Source organism: Cavia porcellus, unplaced genomic scaffold (assembly GCF_034190915.1).
Source record: "Cavia porcellus strain 051 isolate PalLab524CR breed Dunkin Hartley unplaced genomic scaffold, mCavPor4.1 scaffold_9, whole genome shotgun sequence".
In the NCBI taxonomy this organism is placed as follows: domain Eukaryota; kingdom Metazoa; phylum Chordata; class Mammalia; order Rodentia; family Caviidae; genus Cavia; species Cavia porcellus.
In genome coordinates this window covers 31,397,577-31,416,056 of record NW_026947492.1, presented here as the reverse complement: position 1 = coordinate 31,416,056, position 18,480 = coordinate 31,397,577, and positions in this window count along the sequence as shown.

Below are 18,480 nucleotides of genomic sequence, written 5' to 3'. Positions count from 1 at the left end.
CAAAAAATACAGTTTTCTTTTAACTTTACAGTGTGTAACAGATGTGTTCAAAAGCCACCATATTAAAGACTCTGATACAGCACTACCTTAGTTTGCAAACTTAATTTACTCTTCTGTTTTGGAAAATATGACCAATTTGTATTTGAGTGAGACAAACTGCCATGGTTGTGTTAGTCACCAGATGCAGTTTGCAAACAAAAATGCAATTTCCCAGATTGTTTATAAACAAAAGCATTTGTGCACTGAAGTACCACTGTATTTATGTGGCTGTGGTTTTAAAAGAGTTGATAGATAACAATTTAAAATTTTTGTTTCAAATACATATAAACAGCAACTAATCCAGCACTACAGGACAATATAAAAATCCTACTCTCTAGTTTACATTCAGTCTCATTTTCAAGTTGTAATTTCTCTGTTATTTTTTTTTCCATTTTTATATCTGGGTGTATTCTCTCCATAGTGCCTATTTTATCTATTTTCTGGCTATTTGGAATATAAATTTTTTTTATCAGGTCTTTTTTTCTTTTTTTAATTTTAAAAAGCAAACAGAAAAAAGGAGAAAAATGATACACAATTTCAAAAAAAAGTAAAAAAAAACTAACACTGGTTAATATACTATAAGCTTTTATGATATCATAACATTTAATTATCTTGAATTTTGAAATATTTAATAATTTAACTAATTCTTTTCCTCCATAAATGTCATTCAATAGCTGAATTCTCCTCTATATAAGTTAAGAATCATTGCACTTTTGATACTTAGTGCCAAGGATCCTTAAATGGCGGCTTTCTAGGGAATTGGGTGGAGAGTCTCTTCGGAGAAATCGTATTAGATTCTAGAATATGACAACATGGAGAGGGCCAGACGAATGGATAACGACTCTTATTAACCAAGACAGTGCGGCTGGAGGATTTAAAGTCGTTCTGAGACTGCGAAGGCTGATAATGGGAGGCTGCAAATCCCGCGCCTTTAATGTACCAAACTGACCTGTGGACCCAACAGGAAAATCTGTGTTGGCTTTTGGTGTCTGCTGGAAATTGAGACCTGGGACCCTGAGAAGCAGCCAGGATTGCTCCGCTGCACCAGAGGAGATTGTGAAAGGCTCTGGAGCTCCAAAGCTGAATGCTGTGCAGTTTTCTGACCATTCCACGCTGTGCCGGGAGCGCAGTGAGGGCGAGCGGTGTGGTGTGCAGTAGACTCAAGAGGAGGACCTGCACCGAACCCTGGTGAGTACTGGGGACCCCGCGGTTGCTGGAGTTGGCCAGAGAACATCTTGGAACTGGGCAGAGCCCGCCACCACAGGGACATCAATAACACAGAGAGTCTGGCGGAAGACATCTTAGAGTTGGGCAGAACCTGTGCCTCGGTGACATCACCAAGTCACCCCTGTAAATAGGTCTGGTGGAGGACATCTTGAAATTGGTCAGAGCCTGATGCCGTGTTGGCTTCAGCGTCATACAGAGAATTAGTGGAAGACATCTTGGAATTGGGCAGACCCGCTGTACTGGTGCTCCTCTCACAGAGAGGTCTGGAAGAGAACAGCTGGGATTTGTGCAGAACCCTGTGCCACGGTGACATTAGACAGCTGCTTCTGGCACAGAGAGAAGTGGCAGGATCTGCTGGGGCTGAACCAAGCCTCTGCTTGGGGCCCAATAAACAGATACAAAATAGTCACAGCTCTGTGACATCCAGAAAGTACAGCCTAATTTATGGATTGACTGGCTGGAGGCTAGCCTGTACTGTCCCTGCATCCCAGCCTACCCCAGATAACAGCAAATTGGGGAGGACAGCAACCACTCAAGTCAGCACACTTCTGAAAGGCCCTAAGCAATACATAGAGGTCCAGAGACCCCCAGGACACTCCAGTCTGAAAGAATCTAGAAACATGACAAGAGATAAAAATAAAACAACAACAACAAAAAAAAATCTCCAGCTGCCCAGCATGAGAAAATAAGCCCTGGAGAAGTAAACACTGAAGAGAACAAGCACAGTAACCATGCAATACTGGAGACAGCATCAGCTGAAATTAAAAAATACCTCCATGACCTCATAGGTGAATTTAAAGCTGTACTCTTGATCCAAGTGAGGCAAGATATAAAGAGATTAATTAAATAAATTACAAGCCCCACCCAAGAGAACACAGATGGAAGAACTGAGGAAATCAGAAAAGAAAGAGAAACTTCTGAAGAAGAATTTAAACATAACTTAGAATACATGAAACAGATCCAAAGAGATTACCAGGAAACTAAAAATTCCATTGAAAACTGGCAAAATATCCTGACAGAAACTAAAGACAGCCTTCTGAAACTTGAAGAGAGATTTATGACATATGATCATTAAAGAAAAAGAAAAGAAAGAAACAATTCAAAGACTAGAAGATGACAAAAAGATACGTAACTTAAGAATAAAGAATGTGAATGAGGAAGCAGGAGCAACCAAAGATGAAATACAAAGAATATTGACAGATATATTAAAGCAAAATTTCCCATGAATAGCTAAAAGAAATGATATCCAGATAAAAGAGGCATACAGAACACCAGCTACCTACAACCAAAACATATCTACACCTAGACATATAATAATCAAGATTCCAGAAATCCACCAAAAGAACAGAATATTAAAAGCAGCCAGAGAAAAGAAGTAGATTATCTACAATGGGAAAATTATCAAAATAACAACAGACTTATCAACACAAACTCTTAAGTCAAGAAGGGAATGGGGAGAAATATTCCAAGTCCTGAAAGAAAATAATATGCAGCCAAGGCTCATATACCCGTCAAAACTCTCTCTCAAAATTAATGGAGAAATAAGATGTTTCCAAGACAAGGAGGAACTGTGGGAGTGTGTGGCCACCAATCCAACCCTACAGAGAGTGCTGAAGGACATTCCAGAGAATGAGAGGAAGGGATACCAGGATTCCAGCAACAGTGGCAAAGAGGCCTCAATGAATGGGGCAGACAGTGGAATGAGGGAATAAGGTAGACAAATTATAGCAGAAAAGTGGAGTAGCAGACATGAGGCAGAGATGGTAAGCTATAGTCTTTAGTATAGACAGCTCTGAAACACTATAAAAAAAGGCAGAGGTCATTGTTAATAGTGTATCAGGATATAAAAGACACAGTAGTCTTATCGCCATAGTTAGTTTGAACTTAATTTGTTCTGGTCTGTCCACTCATGTCAGATTTGAGGGCACAGACATCTGACCCCAAAATAGCAGGTTATACCATAGTAACTATCCTTACTTTCCTATTAACTTAAACTGAAATCCTGTATTACTTACATTGTCTTACTATGACTGATCTTAATTGAATCTGAATCATAAGACCATGGGTTGGCCTTGGCTGATTTTATTTGAATTTGGTATGCTTGTGAGTATCAACCCTAAAAATAGAGGCAACTACTCTGAAGATGACAAGATTTAAAGGATATTCATACTGGTATTAACTATTAACAGCTCTCAAATCCTACAATGCTTTCAAAGTTGTGTTTTTATAAAAATAGGTAATACTATGTTTACCTATATTAAGCCGGTGTTGTGGACACATCTATTGAAAATAACAAGAGAAAACATAGTAACTATGGACGATCACCTATATTGTGGTCTTATATGTCTTATCCATTGCATGTTTTTCTAGGAATTTGTTTTGCTGTCTTGTTATGACTTGGTTTTCCCTATAATACAGAGAGGATAGATATATATGTAGAAATTCACACATGAGTTTTTTTTTTAATTATTTATGGGAACAGATTATATAATGCAAGATGTAATGAACAGATACACTGAAGAAGAGACCCTAAGAAACCCGATGCTAATTTTGTAGCATTATGATACAAATTCTAGCAATACTATTGTTTGCTGATTAGAATGACATCGGTCTGGTCTCTTGAGTTCAATTTCAGCATATGTAGAGATGGGGACAGCTACCACGAAGAGAATGAGAGATGCGATGGTAGTTATTATTGTCTTCCCTAATGTTGGATCTTGAAGACCTAAAAAGCCTTCATCATCCTGTAATGATTTGATTAGTTCTATAATATGCAATAAGTCTATAAAATGGGTGAAGATGGGGACAACTATTTGTAAGAAACTAGAGACAGTTAGACAGACAGTGAAGATCTCCAGTGGACTTGCTTTGAAATCTGCATTTCTTTAAATTGTTTTATTAACTGTTTTGTTCTGTTTTGATATGTTTACTTACCCTCTTTGAGATGTAAAACAAGTGTGTAGGACTGATAACCATATTACTGAGTTTTTGTTCAATCATTGAGCAGAACTGCTTGTAGTGTCACTTTTTGAATATCATTCTAAATACTTTAATTTTGTAACCTGAACAGCTATTTCTAAGATGACAATATGTAACTTATCAGCCAGTGATTTCTTGCCATTTATTTATCTGTAATTTTGTATTATTTCTACCCTTTTTTAATCTCCATATATTTTTTGTTTCCTTTTCTTTAAATAAAAAAAAGTAAAAAGAAAAAAAGAATCATTGCACTTTTAAAATTTTCTCCATCAGTTGTCATCTCCAGTCAGACCATCACTTTTTTCTTCTCATTGTGATAATTTGTACAGAGCTTATAGTCTAAAACATTTTTGTATGTAAAGGAGAACATTGTAAAATACATTCATAGTATTTTGCTTTAATCACCATCATGTGTCTCCAGAACGTTTTTTATCTTGCAAAACTAAAACTTTCTACCTGTTAAACAGTAACTCCCTGTTATACCATGAGTACTAAGTGTGCTTTGTGAAAAGTTCTTCACTAGAAACTTTGTGAAGTTTGTACTTCATAGCAGTATGAAGACATTGAAACTTTCAAAGATAGTGCACAGTAAAAGGTAATTTTGTCACTTTACACCAAGGAATTAAGGTCTACCTTAAGTACTGAGTTAGTTATTACAAGAATGAGTTGTTATAAAGCAGATTATTGTAAGTGCTTGGCACCTTACACATGCAGTGAGTTCCCTTCCTGTTTCTCTTCCATGTGGTAATGCAACCAAGGGGCCCATGCAAGGATTCTGTTTGGACCTTCTTGGCATCAGAATTATGAGCCAGTGATACTTTATGTTATAAAGTACTCTGCCTCAGGCATAAAATTATAGTTACATGAAAAGGCCTGATATACTTCCAATTTCTTCCTTTCTCTAACTCTTGGCAACTACTATACTACCTGTTAGGTATCTCATTTATAAATTGCTAGGTATCTCATATACACATGCAATGAAATTCTATTCTGTTTTTGTGGCTGGCTATTTTACCTAGCACAATGTAATACCAGTGCATCTATAATGTAATGTGTGTTAGAATTGCCTCATTTTGTAAAGATTGAATAATATTTCATTACTATATATATATATATATATATATATATATATATGCTGGAATTATAGGCATGGAGTGCCACCATGTCCATGAAGCATATTTTATGATCATTGTACAATTCCATATACTATATGATATGTAAAAACATTGTAAAATTTATAATAAAGTTATAAAATAGTTCATATAATGTATTCATTTTAGATATTTAATAGCAAATCATTTAAATACATTAAAATGTAATTATCAAAATACTTATGCAATACATAAAAATAAGCTAATTGTATAATACATTTATTACCTACTCATCAGTTGATAGATATACTACTTGGGTTTTTTCTTTGTTGTAGCTATTGGGGTAATGTTTTCAATTTTTCTGGGTATATACCTGGAAGTAAAAATGCTGAGTTATATGATAAATCTATTTTAATTTTTTGAGAAAGTACGGTTTAGTGGGTGGCTGTTTTCCTAATACCACCAGTAACACACAAAAGTTCTAATTATACCACATTTTTGCCAAATCTTGGTATTTCCTCTTATATGTATTTTTTTATGACAGTAATCCAGTTGTGTGTGAGGTCACTGGTGATTACAGTTCCAGGCTTCATTTTTTTCACCATCTTGCTGGAGGTAAGTCAGAGCCTATTATTTCCATCATTGAAATGCAGATATTATGTGAGCAATAAAGTTAGAAAATCCAGTTAGCTTCTCCCATTTTATTCTCACTTATTTACCATATTAATTGAGCTTATATTCTCTATTAAGGAACCTAAAAGACACAGTTCATCTTCATTTTTACTGAGCTAAAAAAAATCAATGCATTTGATAAAGGGAGGCTAGGCAGCCTGTGGTTTCTGCAGAAAAGTGGAAAAGACACGCCAATGAGATTCGTTATACTGTATCATCTTTATCTTACCCTGCATCACAATGCTTCTCCATCCTCCTCTCTGTGGTTGCCACTTTCTTGATTTTCGTCTCTATAATCTTCAGTCTCTTCAGGAAACGTTACTCCAAGTAAGCTTGTAAATCCTAAAGTATGAGGTGTGACTGACATCTATGGTTAATGTTTAAATTTTAAAATTTATTATGGAAGGCACTTCACCATTGCTTTCCTTCAAAACACTTGCGCTCATTTTGGACACACCTCTCCTCACTCTTGCCCTGCCTGAAGCATGTGGACAGTCCCCTTTCATGAATGTTTTCAGTTGTGCTCTTCTGGCTGCCTCCATTTCCTGAATCCACTCCAACTGTTTATTTTCCACGGTCATTTTGACTGTGAGGAAGAAGTCCCAGGGTGCCATATCCTGTGAATAAGGTGGATGAGACCATATCTTAACGTTCTTAATAACTGGTCTTTTCATTGTGGTTCAATGAACAGCACCATTCACTGAATTTTCATCACATCGAAAATGACCTCAGAACTATCAGAAAGTGCAGCAAATAGTGGTGTGCACGTGCTCAACGTGTAGGCAACTATTTAAAAGCCAAGGTGTCTTTTACGGTTATAAAAGAATTTTATTGTTATTTAAATATTGTTTATATACTTAGATCATATTTTAAATGTTTGTGCTCTGTTCAAAAACACTTGGAAGATTTTCTGTCACTTAGGATAAGAATGTTTTTAAATTTTGTTGTATTACCTTCAAAATCCATGTGATCACCTGCCTCGTCATTTCTCTCAACTGTCTCTGACATTTTCCATCTCCTTCTTCCCTAGCAAGATTTTCTCCACACAGTTCTATACACAAATTTGGCATGTCCCTGCCCCAGGACATTGGTCCTTCCTGTGTCCTGGTGTGGGACATTTTAAAGAGCTTTAAGGTTCCCTTCCCCATTCCTTTTACTCCTTTTTCTGATTTTACTATGTCAAAGGAGGCTTTCCTAAAACTTTGCATCAGTATACTACCCATCAATTCATGTCCTGTTTTTCATCCTTCATTTTTCTACTTAAATTCTACCATTTTCTCTTACTTTATACTATTATAGATTAATGTGTTTATGGATTTGGAATATGCCTCCATTTATTAAAATTTTCTTACAGTAAATATTCCATTTGCTTTGTTCCCTGATATGTTTCAGCCTCTAAAAGAGAACCTGTTATGCATTAAATGTTAATGACTATTTCAAAAATCTAGTGCACAAATGTGATCCCATGTGTGAATCAGGTGATGAAGCTTATTCTGCTGAACTAGCCACACACTTGTGTGAATGGAGTGTCACAACACAAGAATAAAAGATGATGTGAGTAAATTCTTGCAGTGTAGAAATAAACTTTAAATAAAATTTAAGTATGTTTCAGAAGGGATTTGAAATATCATATAGCACAATAAAAATAGTTGTAAGCAAAATAATAGTTGTTCTAAATTTGATTTAGTCATTTTAAAATGAGAAAAGCTTGCTAAATAATTTGAATTATCCCACCTAATAAAAGGAAAAGAATAGGAAGCCAGAAGGATAAATTCTTTTATCACCAAAATCACACAATGTGCAGGCAGCAAAAAGAATGACTTCTTGGTTCCACTCTGGTCTGTAGTTCATGTAACGCTGTCTTTCACATTATAATAGGATACATAAACAGAACCAAAGTTTCAATTATAAAACATAACTAAGCCATAGAGATCTCCTACTGCAGGGCATAGAGTCAATAGCTACTAATACTGTATTTTATTCTTTTTTTAATATTAAATTTATTACTTTATTTGTTAATATTAAGAAGAAAGGGTAAAGCAAATTTTCACAACAAAATAATGAAAAAGTAACAATTGTTGATAAATTACACAACATTATCTTTAGTCACTCAAGTACAAAATATAGGCATAAAAATTTCTTCAATCAATATTAGCACAATCTTTCCTATTCAGTGAACTAAGTGACACTAATGGTATAACTAACTTGCATTTTTTCTTTTCCCTTCTATTCTTTCTCTTTTGCCCTATCTTAGTTTCTACTTTTTATTGAACAGTTTCCTCCCATTTCAGAGTAACTATTGTATATTTTGAACCTTATGGTTTCACATATGTCACTGTGGTGTGATGTTTTTCTATCCTTCTGGGAAGATACACAGAAGGGGGAATACCTGGGTTGAATGGGACCTCTAATCCTAATTTTTTGAGGAATCTCCACACTGATTTCCACAGTGTTTGTACTAATCTACTCTCTAACCAACAGTTGTATAGGGTTTCTTTTTCCCTACAGAACCAGGAGCATTTTTTATTGGTTGATATATTTTTTTAAATTAAATGATTTTTTAATGAATAAGGGAGAGGATGAGATAAAAGGGGGCATAACAACATAACAATACATGTTAAAGCATAACACTTTCAGCAACCTAGTGCTTCACCACCAAATAACCAGACTTAATAGTAGTTACCATAGTGTCTTTTTCTTTGAAATATTTGAATATAACTTCATATGATATAGCATCAAACATATCAAGACTGTGTAACACCATTCAAGTGGATGAAAGCATTGTAGAGTATTTAGAACCAGCTAACAGAAAAAATGATCAATGGTTTCAATATTATCTCTTTGCCTATAACAATTTTTGTTTATACTACCACATATGATAGAATCCAGCAAGTTACAACGTAATAAAATCAATGCAGACAGAACCACCATAGTTTGGTACAGCTTTAAGACAAGATGTTATTAAATCAGCACTAGCTGTTATTATGTCTTATTTTCTTCAAAGTGGCGGTTCATTGCATCACCAGCCATGATATCAAACAGCCCAGAATAAAACCATTCCAAGTAAAGAGTTACAATTTTATAAGGCTTCAAGGCCATATAATGGGGAATCATGGTTATCATGTACTTTTATGTATTTGATTAATTTCCTACACTAGGGAAACTATTCGGAGTTCACAGATGTGAGTTTGATTTAGTTCACTTATGAGTATGGTTTCCAGCTGCGCCCATTTATTGATAAATACCTCAATGTGATCCATCTTTATAGCTGAGTAGTACTCCATTATACAGAAGTACCACGGCTTTTTTATCCATTCCTCAGTTGATGGACATTTGGGTTGTTTCCATGATCTAGCAATTACAAATTGTGCTGCTATAAACATAGGTGCGCATATATCACTTTGGTATGATGCTTTCAGTTCTTCTGGGAAGATGCCTAGTAGTGAAATAGCTGGAACAAATGGGACTTCCAATCCCAGCTTTTTGAGAAATCTCCAGACTGATCTCCACAAAGGTTGTACCAGTCTACACTCCCACCAACAGTGTAGGAGAGTTCCTTTTTCCCCACAGCCTCTCCAGCACTTGTTGTTGTTGGTCTTCTTGATCCTGGCCATCCTATCAGGAGTGAGATGGAGTCTCAGTGTGGTTTTAATTTGCATTTCCCTAATAACCAATGATGATGAACATTTTTTCATGTATTTATTTGCCATTTGTATTTCTTCCTCTGAGAAGTGTGTATTCATCTCAGATGTCCATTTTTGGATTGGGTCTTTGAATTTTGGGGGTCTGATTTTTTAATTCTTTATATATTTTAGACAAAAGTCCTTTGTCTGAGGGGAATTCACTAAGATCTTTTCCCAGTTTGTGGGTTTTCTTTTCACTATGCTGGAGATTTTTTTTGACTTAGAAAAACTTTTTAATAAGAGGTAGTCCCAATTATTGATTCTGGGAAGTATTTCCTGTGCAGTTTGAGTCCTGTTCATGAATTCTCTACCTATCCCTATGTCTTCAAGGTTTCTACCTAATTTGTCTTCCAATAGATTTAATGTTTCTGTTTAAATATTCAGATCTTTAATCCATTTAGATTTTAATTTAGTACATGGTGATTGGCTTGGGTCGAGTTTTAGTTTTCGGCAAATGTAGAGCCAGTTTTTCCAAAACCATTTATTAAAAAGACTGTCGTTCTTCCAGTGAACCTGCTTGGCTCCTTTATCGAAGATAAGGTGGTTGAGTGTGCTTGTAGTTGTGGTTGTATCTTCTAATCTATTCCATTGATCCTCTGCTCTGTTTTGATTCTAATACCATGTTGATTTTACTACTGTTGCTTTGTAGTATAACTTCAAGTCAGGGATTGTGATGCCTCCTGCCTTGCCTTTGTTGCTTAAAATTGCGTTTGATATTCTAGGTCTCTTCTGGTTCCAGATGAACCTTAGGAGTGTTTTCTCTGGATCTATAAGGTATGTTGATGGTATTTTTATTGGGATTGCATTGAATCTGTATAACAGTTTTGGGAGAGTGGCCATTTTCACAATGTTTGTTCTTCCTATCCATGAGCAAGGGATGTCTTTCCATTTTCTGAGATCATCTTCAATTTCTTCCTTCAGTGTATTATAATTTTCCCTCTATAGGTCTTTCACTTCTTTCATAAGAGTAATTCCTAAATATTTCATTTTTTTGGTTGCTAGTGTGAAGAGTGTGGCTTCGCTGATTTCTCTCTCTGTGATTTTATTGTTAGTATATAAGAATGCTATTGATTTCTGAGTATTGATTTTGTACCCAGCTATATTACTGAATTTATTTATTATATCTAAGAGTCTTTCAATAGAGTTTAGGGGGTCTTCCATGTAGAGTATCATGTCATCTGCAAATAATGACAATTTAACTTCTTCTTTTCCTATTGTTACCCCTTTTATTTTTCTCTCTTGTCTAATTGCTCTGGCTAGTACTTCCAGTACTATATTAAATAGGAGAGGTGATAAAGGACATTCTTGTCTTGTGCCTGATTTTAAAGTAAAGGCTTTCAATTTTTGGCCATTTAGTATGATACTGGCTGTTGGTTTGTCATAGACAGCCTTTATTATATTGAGGTAAAGATCATCTATTCCAATTTTCTGTAGAGTTCTTATCATGAAAGAATGTTGGACCTTATCAAAGGCTTTTCCTGCATCTATGGAAATGATCATGTGATTCTTACTTTTGGCTTTATTGATATGATGGATTACATTATTGATTTACATATGTTGAACCATCCCTGCATGCCTGGGATGAATCTCACTTGGTCATGGTGTATAATCTTCTTGATGATTTGCTGCATCCTGTTTGCCAATATTTTATTGAGGATTTTTGCATCTGTGTTCATTAGGGAGATTGGTCTGTAGTTCTCTCTTTCGGTCGGGTCTTTCCCAGGTTTTGGTACTAGAGTAATATTTGCTTCCAGGAATGACTTGGGAAGAATTGCTTTCCTTTCAATTTCATTGAAGAGTTTAAGGACTGTTGGTATTAGGTCTTGTTTGTATTTCTTGTAGAATTCTGCACTAAATCCGTCTGGGCCTGGGCTCTTCTTTGTAGGTAAGGAATTAATTACATGTTCAATTTCATTGATAGAGATTGGGTCATTCAGCAGTTTTACATCCTCTTGATCTAGCTTTGGTACTTCATATGTTTCTAAGAATTTGTCTATTTCTTCTGTGTTATCAAACCTTTGAGAGTAGAGGTTTTCGAAATAGGTGTTGATGATTCTGTATTTCTATTGAGTCTGTAGTGACTTCACCTTTTTTTATTTCTTATTGCATGGGTTTGAGTTCTTTCTTCCCTTATTTTAATAAGGTTAGCTAGTGGCTTATCAATTTTATTTATTCTTTCAAAGAATCAACTTTTTGATTTGTTGATTCTTTGGATTGTTTTCTTAGTCTCTATTGCGTTGATTTCTGCTCTGATTTTTATAATTTCCTCTCTTCTTTTGGCTTTGGGTTTGACTTGCTTTTCTATTTCTAGCTCTTTGATGTGTAGCATCATGTTATTTATTCGTATTCGTTCTGTTTTCCTGATGTGGGAGCTCAGTGCAATAAATTTTCCTCTGAGGACGGCTTTCATTGCTTCTGATAGATTCTGGTAAGTTGTATCTGTATTTTCATTTGTTTGTAGGTATTGCTTAATTTCTTTTTTAATTTCCTCTGTGACACCCTGATTACTCAAGAGTGTGTTATTCAGTTTCCATGTGTTTGTGGGATTTTTGCAACATCTTTATCGTTGATTACTAATTTCATAGCGCTATGGTCCAATAGCATGCAAGGGATAATTTCAACCCTTTTGCGTTTATTTAAATATGTTTTGTGAATTAATATATGGTCTATTTTAGAGAATGACCCATGTACTGCTGAAAAGAATGTGTATTCTGTTCTTGTTGGATGGAATACTCTGTATATATCTATTAAGTCCATTTGTTCCCAGGTGCAATTCAGTTCTTTGATTTCTTTGTTGATTTTCTTTTTGGTTGATCTGTCCATTGGTGTCAGTGGTGTGTTAAGATCTCCTGTCAGAATTGTATTACTACTGATTTGGTTTTTCATTTCTGTTAGTACTTGTTTTATATAACTGGGTGCTCTGGCGTTTGCTGCATATATATTTAAGTTAGTTATATCTTCCTCTTGGAGTTTTCCCCTAACCAGTATGTAGTGACCTTCTTTATCCTTTATAATCATTATTGGCTTGAAGTTGACTTTGTTTGCAAACAGAATAGCTACCCCAGCTTTTTTTTTTGGGGGGGGGGTTCCTGTTGCATGGAATGTTGTTTTCCATCCTTTGACTTTGAGTCTGTGAATATCCTTTTGAGTTAAGTGGGTTTCTTGTAAACAGCATATGGTTGGATTTTGTTTCTTGATCCATTCTTCCAGTCTGATTCTTTTAATTGGTGTATTGAGACCATTTACATTAATAGTAAGAACTGTTATAAATTGGTTTATTGTTGACGTATTATCTTTCTGGCATTGCATGTTTATCTTTCTGCTCTGTTCACCTGTCTGCTTTGTTTAGTGGTTTTTTCCTAAATGTATCTAGGCTGTCTTTCAGTATTCTTTGCAGGGTTGGCTTGGTGATCATGAAGTTTTTCAGCTGATCTTTGTCATGGAAGTATCTTATTTCTCCATCAAATATGAAGGACAGTTTTGCAGGGTACATCAGCCTAGGTTGAAAATCATTTTCTAATAGCCTCTTCAATCTCCTTTTGCAGAGTATTGTAGTTTCAAAGTTGACTTTGAATATGACTTTTAGACTACTGTAATTGAGACCGTTAAGTATGGTAAAGATGTTATTACAAAATAGTATATCTGGGTTTTTGTTGCATAGTTCCACAGATTCCATGCTGGATGCTGTGAGACAAAGTATTAAGATTATGCTGTTAGATGACTCGTGCTCTGTGTGGCCAGCAAATTCTCCTAGAACTGATTTCATATCCTGAAAAAGGCCAATGCCATCCCTCAGTAAAACAAGTTTTGTAATCCCTTTAACCTCCCAAACTGATTATGAACAGTGTAGGAGTATAATATTCTGGACAAGATACATAGTGATACTCAATTAGGTTAATTGATATATTTTTTCCTCTTAACTCAGCAGTGGATAGTACATTTTTGCTCTTTCTGATATGCTATAAATTGAAAATTTAATATATTGTATATTGTCTGTGTCGGTTTTAACACTTTTTTCTTTCAATATGTACCTTTACTCTCCTTACCCATTGATGACATTGTGTTATAACTTAATTGTCCAGTTTTATTTTTCCTTGAAAACCCTATATGCTTAGATTAAAATCAAACTTCTGGCCCGATCGTTTCCTTCTCTGCTTGCTTCTACAAACTCTTGTTGCAGTGATTTTCTCTGTTTGGATTGCCATGCCAGTTTTATTCCTGTCTTAGCCCTTTTACTTGGACCTCCGTCACTATATTTTCAAGGCCTTTCCCCTACACCTTTTCAGGACCATCTCCTTTCTAATGGTCAGGTCTTCTCAGCAGCACAAAATGTTTCCTAGACTCCTAAAACATCCTCTCTCTATTATGTCTTTTATTATTCATATACTTTTATTCATGTGCCACATGTTTAAAAGCATGCTCTCATTACATTTTGATTCTCCTTTTCCAACTTAGATCAATGCAAAATAGGCACATTAAATCCAGTGACAGGAAAAGGCCCTGCCCCAAAAATAAGATCTAATATTTGTGTTAGGAATATACTCCCAGTTAGCATTTACTATGCTGGAATTCTGGGCCTGAATCCCAAACATTTTGCTCAGGAGATAAGGAATCAGTTAGAGAAAGGAAGATGTCTGTAAATAATCAAAGCTAATAAAGGTATTAAGTGGTGTAACAGAGATGCATGAACTATGTGAACTTTAACCAGAGTTGTTGAGTGTTCCCTGAGGAGAATGCAAGTGTGCCTGTAAGGATGCTGTCTTCCTCATGAACATAATTGATAAAAATTTGACAGATTCCGGCATGTTTTTGAATGAGGGCATAAACTAAAACTTTGACCTTACCTGTAACTGTCACATGTCTTTCTCCATCTCTTCCTGGTTCTTTTCTCCAGTAATTCACCCAGCAAATCATTTACTGGGCCTGGGCCAAGGGAATAAAAAACTACTTCTTTTTTTCTTTCAGAATTTTGCGTCTTAGCAGCACAAGAATTGCTCAAATCATCAAAACAGCCTTCCTTTCCTCTTGGATCACCAACAGCAAAAGGCTTCTGTTAGATTTAATTAGTAAACCATCCCTCTGTGCATTCAATAATATCTTATTCTATTGCTACACTGCATTGTCCCTTTAGTATTGCCCGCATGTGCACACAGAATGGCCGGAAGACTGAAGAACTATCCCTCTGTAGTAATTTAGAGATTATCCTTTCATTGCCTGCATTTGTTCAACTCTGAATAATGAAATAATGAAAGAATAAAAACCCATTTTCTTTGTAACAACAGTTTCTAATAGTCAGTCTGTTCTGATTCTGTTTTATTGTCAGACTTTAGATGTCTAAGAGTTAAAATTGCAAGATGACAGCCAGACTTCAGTAAAGCCGCAGTGCCATTCTAGTCCTTGATTTTCTTTTCTTGTACCATCTGGAATCTTGTGAACCCTTTTCCTCCCCTTTTCTATTCTCCCGCTTCAATTTTGTTTACCTAAAAAGCCACAGAAAAAGCCAGGCCCTATAAATCTATTTATTTACTTTTTAATTTTATTTTAAAAATAGTGAAACTAAACATAACATAACAGATCAAAAGAAAACAATGTAAGTAGCACAGATTTCATCCCAGAGACCATTTTTGGTGATGACACTTCAACTGCAGTAAGCCCTAGGCCCTTGTTTCCATGAATCCATATCCAAGAGGGAAAGACAAATTTGGATGGCAGCATACAATGAGGATATTGAGAATGGTAGCATGTGGTTAAGTGCTCAGGAGAAGAAATTATATAAAATCACAGATAAAATGTTAGAGGATTCAGCTTAGAGAAGTCAAGGAAGGCCCAAGGTGATCGGTACTTTATGCAAGCACATGCTTAACTGATTATCCTAAAACAAGATCCATTGTACCAAACTTATTTTACAGATGTATTTGATGAAAGATGGATGAGAAACAAAAGGCAGATGCTGCTCCTTCAAGCTTATCAGTTTCTTTATCAGAAGTCCTGGGTACTGATGAATTTCCTGCCTTTGTGTTTGTACCAGTCACGCCTTGCCACAGTGCTCTCATCTTCACACAACTCAGAAATAAACAGATTCCCACAGGTGAGGTTGAGGGTGTAAATTGAGAGCCATCACGCATTCAGTCAGTATATCAGAGGCTTATATGCCAGGTTGCTGAAGATTCTGTGAACCTCTGCAGCCTGGAGACTGAGACACTCACGGGTATTATAGGTGTTTATTCTGGCTATGTTCACCTCTAAATGAAATCAATGTAGGCCATATATCTAGGAGAAAAATTTTACTATGAGAGACACCCTATAAAATTAGTAGAAGCATCTGGTCTCCAGGATGTAAAAATGTCATCATAGGAACTCAAAAAAACATGACAGAAGATGATAGCCAGACAACTGCAAAGGAATGTAACAATTCTCTAGCAATATACCCTCTAACACATTGTCTAAAAATGACTTCAAAATAATTATTTTAAAGATAAAAAATTACAATAGAATATATAAAGGCAATTAAATGAAAAGAAGAAAATAATTCATGATCTGGATGAGAAAAATGGCAGGGAAAGAGATGATAAATAGAAATAAAAATATTGGGACTTAAAAATTTAATAAGGAAAAATTTTTAAACAGTTAAGAATCTCAAAAGCAAACTAGATCAAGCAAAATAATTTTGATCTTGAGGCAGTTCTTTTGAAATGCCTTAGCTATATCTAAAATAAGTAAGAATGAAGAAAGCAAAGAAATATGTTTAACACATATGAGAGTCTCTGAAGGGAAAGATTACATAAATGAAAACAAAGCACAATCTATTCACGAAACAACAGCTGAAAAATTTTCCAGAAGAAATATCAGTTATAATCAATAATGGGCATTATAAAAGACAAACTCACAATGACTTGAAAATATGCCATGTTAAGATATATCCAAAAGGATTTTCCAGTGTGCAAGAGATTGAAGAGGTGGAAAATCTGAAAGAAATTTGAGGTAAATGATGTAAAAATTTGTGATGCGTGTCAGATTTAAAATATCATGAACACAGGTGGACATGCACAATGTGTGTTGAGCAGGATAAATCTAAAGAATAATTGCATTATGACAAGTCTGAGATAGACATTGTTATAGGTTCCATTATGTCTTGTAAAAGTGTATTGAAACTCTAAAAAACATTATATTGAAATTCCTATGTTTGTATTAGGGTAAGGGAGACCTTTAAATCAATAAGACTAGTATCTTTGTTGGGAGAAGGAATGAGAGAGTGACCGAGAGAGACAGAGATAGAGAGACAGAGACAGAGGACTGACAGGCATGTGAGATAGGCAGAACAAAGAGGAAGGCCCAGAGACACAAATAACAATGAAGAAAGCAGAGAGGGGAGGAATGTAGCTAAAAGCAAGGAACACAAATATTGCTAGGAATAATCAGAAGCAAGGAGAGAGACTTATCCTGCTGACAGCTTGCTTGAGACTTCTAGCTCACAAACTATGAGAAAACAAATATCTATTTTTAGCCTCTCAGAATGTCGTGATTTGCTATGGCAAATGTGTATAGACATTATTCCTTCCATCGTGTGGACAAGCAAATGAAGTTTTTCTGAGATTACGCCCTTAGGAATGTCAGTGAGGACTGATGTTAATCTCATGGACACATACTCCCCTAGTAGATAAGAGAACATATGGAACAAAAAGTGGAAGTGAAAAACTGGTGATCCATATGAGCATCAGCATACTTCCTTGACCTTTACAGATTTAATTATTTTATATTGAATTATCCTTAAGAAATAAAAAATGAGATTATTAATTTTGGATACTATGCCTGTTCAAGGTTCTATGTGTTAATAATTGCATAGAATTAAATCCATGCAACTGCCTCATGCATGCCTATGCTGTCCCCTTTTTCCGATTTCCATATACATTATTAATTTAATGCACCCTTTTCTGTTAAGCCTATGGGGTATTTATAGTTGTGGTATTTGTTCCAGAGACAAAAGACAAGACTTTGGACTTAACCAATCTTATTAGGATTCATATTAATAATTATTCTTAAATACTTTTTAACAACCTTTTTGTTTTGGGTACTTGGGATCAAACTCATGACCTTGCCAGATAGGCTCTTGTGCCACTTAGCTAAACCCCTAAGCCTTAAATACTATTTTAATCTCAACATTTTACATTGATATAGTGAGAGGCATCATAATTGTCTACCTCAAAACTGAGTTACTGTACTAAACACTGTTTGTACTGGAGATGTTGTTTGATTAATTGTAATGCTTGAAAAAGGGTGTTGACCATCAAATATCCTATGATATTATTTATTATTTTAATATAATCAATCATCTGTAAGCTAGCAAAATGACAGAAACGTTTAATAAGAGTAAACTAATACAAGGAGTTCAAAAGAGAAACTTCACCCATTTCAAGACTGGGAGGAGAATAGAATGCCGTGGAAATTGTGTTGATTAACACAATAAAATACATTTAAGAAACTAAAAAAATACATTTCATAAACAGTGTACATCTGATGTTTCTTTAGAGTATAAATTCAGAAAATCTTCAACACAAGCCACACTTCTCCAGTCTAGCTGATCTCAATGCTGTGGTGTTATTGCAATCCCCTTATGTGATTAGTATCCCACCTAAAACACTGAGCAGCAGGTTTATTCTGTTGTAGCCTAACATGTTCCCCAGAGTACTCAGGGCTATGGTTGTGTCTGGCTGTCACCCCAGAACCTCACGTGGTCATACAGCTTTTTCAGAAGTGGCTAAAATCTAGACTATGTGATTGATTTGTAGTGA